A 6768-nucleotide genomic window follows, 5' to 3' on the forward strand; every position below is an offset into this window, starting at 1 on the left:
ACTTGTTCGGCGCCATGATACCATATGACCAGACAAGCATGCATGGCATCCGCCCCCAGGGGCACTCATATGCACAGGTTACTCTGCTATCCTATGATATGTTCTATGTTTCCATGCAGTTGTTGTTCATATGTACAGGTTATTCCTTTACCTCACGATATGATATCCTGTTATTATTCATGCTTGTATCTCTTACTATGTTGCTATTCCTGCCTTACATACTCAGTACATAGCTCGTACTGACCCCTCTTCTTCGGGGGCTGCGTTTCATGCCGCGCAGGAACACCCAGATGATGCGAAGCTAGCATAGAAGATGTTTCAGCGAAGTTGGCGAGTTCCGTTTGTCTGGAGTGTAGCCCAATCAGCGTGCTATGCCATGATGTCTTGTTCGAAGTTAGAGACTTTGCAGACAGAGTCGGGGGTATTGGGAGTCAGTCTGTCAGTGGCTCCGTCAGTTGATGTGTCCTTATATTTTGTGTTACAGATTTCACATAGCCAGATTTTGTTTTTTTTTCAAAAAATTTTAATAGCCTTACTATGTTTTCCACTTCTTATTGATGTAGAAGTTTAAAGAGGTTACGTATGTAATATAAGTCAGCGGGTTCGCTCGGCTCCGTACGTGGGGTCGGGTGCCCATCACACCCTAGTAAAGTCGGGGTGTGACAATGGTATCCTGACCTCAAATCTATCTTGGAAAACCATTTAGCCCCTTGCAAATGATCGAATAAATCGTCAATTCTCGGAAGTGGATATTTATTCTTTATGGTTACTTTGTTCAGCTGCCTATAATCGATACACATTCGCAAGGATCCATCCTTCTTCCTTACGAATAAAACAGGTGCTCCCCATGGCGATGAACTGGGCCTAATAAACCCCTTCTCGAGTAAATCTTTCAGCTGCGCTTTTAGTTCTTTCAGTTCTGCAGGAGCCATTCTGTAAGGAGGAATAGATATGGGCTCAGTGTCCGGTAATACATCGATAGTGAATTCAATTTCTCGTTCGGGTGGAAGACCTGAAAACTCGTCCGGAAATACATCTGGAAACTCGTTCACTACTGGAACGGATTGAAGAGTCGGCGATTTTGCTTCCGTATCATGGACCCGAACTAGGTGATAAATATAACCCTTGGCAATCATCTTCCTTGCCTTGAGATAAGAAATAAATCTACCTCTTGGGGATGCGATGTTACCCTTCCACTCTAGAACTGGTTCTCCAGGGAATTAAAACCGGACCACCTGCCGTAGCCTACATTTGCATAACAAGAAGCTAACCAGTCCATGCCCATAATAACGTCGAAGTCCAGCATCTCCAGTTCAATCAGATCAGCTATGGTATGTAGACCACACACCACAACTATACAACCCCTATAGATTTGCTTGGCTAGTACTGGGTCACCAACTGGAGTGGACACCTCAAAAGGTTTAATTAGCTCGGGTGTTATCCCGATACGACCGGCAACATAAGGAGTAATTTATGACAAGGTAGAACCCGGATCAATCAATGCATAAACATCATAAGAAGATACTGTCAATATACCTGTCACGACGTCGGGAGAGGTCTCCAAATCTTGCCATCCGGTCAATGCATAAATACGATCCCGGGGGATCGCTCGAACCAGAGTGCTCCTCCTCCCCGCCTCGCCACGGCCGTCGGGACACTCGCGAAGCTCGTCCCACGGGGTGTACCGACGACGATGAACCTACTGCTGAACCCGTAGGCTGGGCCTCATCTCGACCGCTCCTTACCAGACAATCGCGCATAATGTGGCCAACCTGACCACAGGCATAGCAAGCATCTGAGCCTCGGCGATACTGACCCAAATGTAACTTACCGCACTGACTGCACCGTGGTACCGGCGGTCGCCTCTGACTGGAATCACCGCGGTACTGGGATCCTGAAGCTCCTGAGCCCTGACTCGGCCCAGAATAAGTAGGACGATCAAACCTTCGGCCCGCAAACTGAGGAGGTGCACTAGATGCATCGGCTAGAATGTCTGGAATACTGCTGCCCCTGGCCTCCTCTGTACTCGCTGCTAGTACCGCCGATCTAGTCCTTTTCCATGTCCCCCGTCCATAACCCGATCTCCCCCTCGGTCATTTCGTTGTTCTTCTAAGTTCGAGCATGCGCTTGAATGCGCGAAATATCCATTCCTTCTAATAACGAGGTCGTCAAACAATCCTTGAATAAATGTGGCCCTGGGTGCCTCTCACTGGCTTAGGTGTACCCGGTCTCCCATATCTGCCACCATGGCCGGAGCATACCTCGGTAATGAATTGAATCAGAGACTATATTCTCGAGCGCTCATATTTCCTTGCTTGAGATTCAGGAATCTGTCCGCGCGAGCCCGACGAACCTCCGGTGGCAAATAATGCCGAATAAAAGCATCCACAAATTTTTGCCATTTTGGGGGAGGTGCATTTCCCCCTCTTGAAGAAATCTAATTATTATACCACAAAACAGCTACATCCAGGAGTCTATACGAAGCCAACTCCACAGACTCAGTATCAGAAGCATGGATAATCCTCAACGTCCTCAATATCTCATCAATAAAGCCCTGTCGGTCCTCATCCGGTTTCGACCCGGCGACTCCAGGATTTAAACTTTATAAAATCATGCTCGGCACCGGTCGCCCTATCACTTGAACCGCATTCCCCGCCGCCGAGCTTGCGCGGCAACCACCGAGTCAAAGAATCGAACAAAGATCCCGCAGGGTCCCCGGTTCCGAGCAACAGTATATGGTTCGAGCCCCCCCTCACGCTCCTCTCGCTTGTGGGAACAGGAGCTCGGGAGCAGAGGGCGAGGAGCAGCACTCTCCCCTTGCCCTCGTCCCGACTCAGCCGGGAGGCTCTCGACTAGTGCCTTCCTGGGCGATCTAATATGGTGCGATTTTCTTCCTTCTCGTCGCATCGCCGAAATCATAACTACGCTAGGAATAAGCGGAAACCTTACATTATGGCTCTATCGCACGCACCCAGAAAAGAAAGACGTGTCATTATTCCTAGATGTCCCGCAACTTCTCATTTATAAGTGTGGCGCGCTTCACACCCATAAACAAGGCTACTGGGACGCGGCTCGTAGACACATCGTCTAGGGACGAATCGCTCTGATACCACTTTTGTCACGACCCGCCTAGGGGGCCGCGACGGGTACCCGGAGCTAGATACTGAGCACCGTACGTTATACCATTATCGTCTTAACCTGTAATCATATAAGCTTCATAATCATACCCATATATCCACATATACAAAGATTCACATGGCGACAAAGAATAATGTACGGAATATACGTCGAGGGTACATGATAACCGCTACCCACACACAAGTATCTACGAGCCTCTCTCGGAACCACGAGGACATACGACGACGGGACAGACCCCATCATATCCATATATGTACACAAAAGAATATGTATCAAAACGCACCTCCGGGATTACATGGAAGTGCTCGCATAAGTCGGTCCGACTCCTACGAGGTCGTCGTCTCCGTTCACTCCGGGCATAAACACGGCATCCAAAAGAAAAGGATGTCGGTACGAACAACGTGCGAGAGTATGTAAAACATATATATAAAGTAACAAAAGAACGAAAGACAAACCGAAGATGAAAAAGATAGGCCGGTAACTCCGCTTGCCTCTTAAGCGGACCATACGTACATACGCGTATCATATCATATCATGTATTCTTCCTGAACGAACGTGCGGCCCCGATCCATATATTGCCGTGGAACGTACGGCCCGATCCATTATCCATATAGCCCGCGTCCGGGACAATATTATCATATGTCAGCTGATCAGGAGGCTATGTGTCTATATCATATACATAATATACGTAGCATTGCGAGCCCCAAATAAAGCGCACCTTATTTCTCGGAGTGACATAAGGTCGTAAACCTCGAGTACATTATGACATCATCATCATTAGATCGTGTACGTGCCCGACGTAACTACGGCCATATGTAATATAGCTCGGACATAGGCGAAACCATATGCTTTATAGCCTAGGGCCGTATGTAATATATATATACCGAGACACGGGGGCAATGCCATATGCTTTATAGCCCGCTCGGTTGCGTACGGAAGTCATTTAGAGTGTTAAGCTTGGAAATCTTTCACCTTGAAGCCATTGCAAGATTCTTGAGGAACTATAAGCTTTTGGTATTTACGGGAATGGAGATAGAGACTAACATAAACAGAATCAACGTATAGGGACCATGCCTTTGAAAGAAGAAGGGGGATAGCCTCACATACCTTTGTGTCTCCTTAACGACGTCGACTAAGAGCTCTCCTTCCGACTTACGATTCTACATATAAGAGGGTTCGTACGAAAGTTAGATTGTTGAAGGCATACTTAAGTTTAAACTAAAGCGGACAAGGCCAACGAAAATTGGGCAGCATTTCTTTTGTTTCGATAACTTTTCCTCATATAACCAAACAGCTCCCAAGCAACACAACAACATCCATAATATCATAATATGCAATTTCTCTCAAGTTAAACATTTTTCGACCTCTAAACTCATTTCCGGAATTCCCCATAACCATTACTAGAATACAATTTCATACTTGCTTATAATTCGAGTCCTTCAACTACTCGACACTTTTACTATCACAAAATAATTGTAATACTCACCTTGACTACGTAAGGATGGTCTTTGGACAAAAATACTCCACTTGAGAAAATTTCCATTTGACTAACAACGAGATTGCCAACCACATCAACTTTTGAAGTATTCACACCCTTGATTCTACTAATCTTTGATGTTTGATCTTTGTTTCCTTCATGAATATGTATTGATGTGTTAGGGAGAGGTTTCTAGAGGTTTTTGGAAGTTTGGAGAGATGAAGAATGAGAAAAAGGAGAGGAAACCATGTATAAATGGAAATAAAACTCGGACCCGACCCGAAATATACAGTCCACTATACGGACCGTATAATTTATACGATCCGTACATTGGACCGTATGTTTCCTCCAGATTGCCACCCTTCGGCTGGAAAGGGTTCTACGGCCAAGTATACGGGCCGTATAAAAATACGGTCCGTACATTGGACCGTATAATCTCAATTTTCCCAGAGATTTCATTCTCGTCGCTTCGTTTGATCTCGAATCCTTATGGAACCTTCTTGGTACTTGTGCACCGCCTCCTTAACGATCTAATGGACATTATAACTCATCCTTAAACCCTCGCTAAACATTCGTTAGTTCAATGACCATGAAATCTTTCCCAACCATAACCGTACTTCTACTTTTGACGAATCTAGTTTCCGCCAAATCCTACGACTCCAAAATCTTATTGTCTATACATTAAGGTTGCCAATCACCCCCTTGTAGTCGTGGAGGTCTCATGTCCGCCTTGACCGACGTTAGTCCATTCACGACACAACGTCACGAAATTACCGAGGTGTAACACACCCAAAGTTAAAATGTACACTGTAAAAGAAAGATACGGATAAATGTTCAATACTTTTTCTAAAATATGTCCAAACAAGCTTATTCCGGATTATCCTTCTACTCAATAGAAATATACTGGACGTTTTTAGGTTTTTTCCTTCTTCCTTTAAATAAATGTATAGAATAAATTGTTAATGTTTTTCCAGTGAACTTGTAATCAAACATTGAAGAATGTATGGAAATTTTTTCTTCAGTCAAAAAATATGCACGAACACAACTGTCATTCTCACATATTTTTTTTTTCCAACCTAACTCTATTTTAAAAAAAAAAAAAAACACACACACACAATTTTTATGTCCATATGTCTACTTAGAATTTCAAATAATAACATATTTGGTGTGGATTATTGTGTTATATTATTTATCAATCATTGTTAATTTAAAATGAAATTTTTTTAAGTCTTAAACATTTGTAAAAAAAGGAAAAATAGAGAAGCAAAGACTGGAGGAGTGAAAGCACGTACAGTAGTATTTTCAAATAGCTCTACTGAATGCTTTGTGTGTGTACGTATAATAAATTGAGAAGGGCAAAAAGCTGCCAAATACAGCAGGTGTCCCTCTGACATCACACTGCTATTGCTTTTTGGAATAAAGTTGTCCTCTAATTTCTCAATATCTACCAAAATACCTGTGGACAACTATGCAATAAGAGTACAAATCAGGGGCAAAAGAGAAACATGAAAAAGTGGTAAGTGATGCATAATGATATAAGCAAAGGACAATTTAGGCAAAAGACTTAAAAGTGTATGCAGCAGCTATGATTTTTTTTTTTGGCCAATAATAACATTTCTCAAAATTGTCGAGCAAGCGTATTGACGTGCTGCTTGCTTAACCCTTTATAAGATAGTATAATATAATTCATGGGCGGCTGATTAAAATGATAAAGACTCAAGTTTTGTCCCGTTTATCACTTGATAATTGACACGTGGCGCCTATTAAATCAATGAACCTGATTTCTCTAAATTCTCTCGTCCACACAATCATTAACAATGCCCTGAGTCTCCTCTGCCCCTGCACATTTCAATAACTAATGCAACCACTGATTTTCAAACGTGATTGTAAAATAACACTAGCTTTTCATTTCAAACAGTGGGGACGACCCCTTCGATGAGCTCACCGGAAAAAAACAAATGATTGTCTTAACATCTTAAGGATGATTTCATCTGCAATACAACACAATGAAAACCTGTAAACTTATTGAGAAATTACAATAAAAAACAGAAAATTATGATCTTGAAATTTTACATGTTGCAACCATTTCGTAGCTTCTAAAGTATTACACAGCACACTGTATTGACGTTGATTTTTATTTTATTTATTCCAAG

This window comes from Lycium ferocissimum, chromosome 2, assembly GCF_029784015.1.
Source record: "Lycium ferocissimum isolate CSIRO_LF1 chromosome 2, AGI_CSIRO_Lferr_CH_V1, whole genome shotgun sequence".
NCBI lineage: Eukaryota > Viridiplantae > Streptophyta > Magnoliopsida > Solanales > Solanaceae > Lycium > Lycium ferocissimum.